Genomic DNA, 2,168 nt, shown 5'->3' with positions numbered 1-2,168 from the left:
ACTTTCGGGACCATTTTATAGAGAAAAAAAAGGCCAGGGACAGAATAAATTTTCGGATTTTACGTTAGGGACCAAAATCATACTTAACCCTTTAATATATGTAGTAACGTAAAGAGAGAAAAAGAGAATGTTAGTAGTGTATAAAGAAGGAGAAAAGTATTGTTATTGTTATGTATATTACTTCAGATCATGCTCCTATTTATACATGCTTGGAGTACTTATTTTCAGTCTTCATTTAATGTAATTTCTCTCGGTAACATAAGCATTCTACCATGAAAAAGTTGAGCTATTCATATAGACATTCATATCACAACACTTTTAACATTTTTCTATTTTTGAATTTTATAAAAAAATAATTTTAATTTTTTTAAATTTAATTCTTATTTTATTTTTTGTATTTTTTTAATGGAATAGAAAATTAAATATAAAACAATCAGGTTTATTAGTAATTCAACAATATTATAGAAAATTTTAATCAAGGCCGTGTAAGAATAGAATAGGGTTTTATTCAAGTAAAATGAATAGATGAAGTCCAAAAATACAAGGTTAAATGAATAGATTTTATCATAGGTTATTAGATTGAAGTTAAATTTTAATTTTTTTGAAAAAATATTAAGTGATTAATATTTTTTTGGGTAAAATATCTTTTTTTATTTCTAACATTTGTAATTTTTAAAAAATATTTTTAACGTTTAATTGTATCTAATTTTGTCTCTAATATTTTTTATTTGTATCAAAATTATTTCTGGATGTTAATTCTATTTGAGATATTGGAGACAAAATTAAAAACGTTTAGGGATAATTTTGAAATAAATTAAAAAGGTTAAGGATAAAATTGAATAAATTAACGTTAGAAACAAAATTGAATAAAATTAAACGTTAAAGAATATTTTTTAAAAAAATTGCAAACTTTAGAAAAAGAAAGTATATTTTTTACCCATATTTTTTTTTATATTTATCTTGTATTTAAATCTATTAACTAACTTCCTATTCTTAGTATTTTCTCAAATATTATATAAACAATTATAAAAAAGGAGGGCAACTATAATGATTAATGAAGGTACTTGTTTGGTTGATTTATTTTATCTCTACCCTAAATGATGATATTCTTGGTTGATTTCGCTCTACTAAATTAGCATAGATTTCTATTATTCACATTGTGGCATTTTTTAAGTAAGAAACTGGTACAAGAAAGAACTGGTTGGCATGTGATCTTATCTTAAATCCGAGTTAGGTGTTGGTTCTTAACTTCTTATCATATACGGTACGTCACATAATCTCAGGCATAAAAAGTGCATATCATCCATCTTTATCCCATCTATTGCATCGCCCAATTTTATATTTTTAGAAAACCTTAGTTTGTCTTCAAAATAATAAGAAATAATAAGGGTAAAGTATTAAATTGGTCTTCTATGTTTGGGCATAATTCTGTTTTGATCCTTAAGGTTTAAAGTGTCCTATTTGAATCCAAAAAAGTTTCATCTAGCATCAATTTAGTCCCACAATGAGGTCAAAATTAAATAATTAACGGAATGTCCTACATAACAATAGTACAAGAACAAAATCGATAATCTGGAGAACAAGTACAAGCTCCAGAGACACAAAATCAACCGTCGATACATCAATACATTTATTTATCATTCTCTTTAGTTCTATAGAAAATATTTTATTTATATTATAAGAAAAATAATAAATAAATGTATTGATGTATCAACGGTTGATTTTGTGCCTCTGGAGCTTGTACTTATTCTCCAGATTATCGATTTTATTCTTGTACTGTTGTTATGTTGGACATTCCGTTAATTATTTAAATTTGACTTTACTGTGGGACTAAATTGATGCTAAATGAAACTTTTTTGGATTCAAATAGCACACTTTAAACTTTAAAGACTAAAACAGAATTACGCCCAAACATAGGAGACCAATTTAATACTTTACCCAAATAAAATAATGTATACCCTAAGTTGATAAATCAAATCAAAGCTGTTTCAGGAATGTTAGTTGAGTGAATGGTCAATTTTTTACCATCAAAGATTTAATCACTAATAAAACATAAAAAAAATTAAATTAACATCAAACTCATAAAAAATTAGTATCGTTTGATAAAAATGTCCTATCGTTAAAATTAAAATTGATTCTATTAAAAATTTTATAAAACTTTTAAAATA

The sequence above is a fragment of the Arachis ipaensis genome, chromosome B09 (assembly GCF_000816755.2).
Source record: "Arachis ipaensis cultivar K30076 chromosome B09, Araip1.1, whole genome shotgun sequence".
Lineage (NCBI taxonomy): Eukaryota > Viridiplantae > Streptophyta > Magnoliopsida > Fabales > Fabaceae > Arachis > Arachis ipaensis.
The sequence above is the reverse complement of the archived record's forward strand: the minus strand, read 5'-3'. Positions refer to the sequence as shown.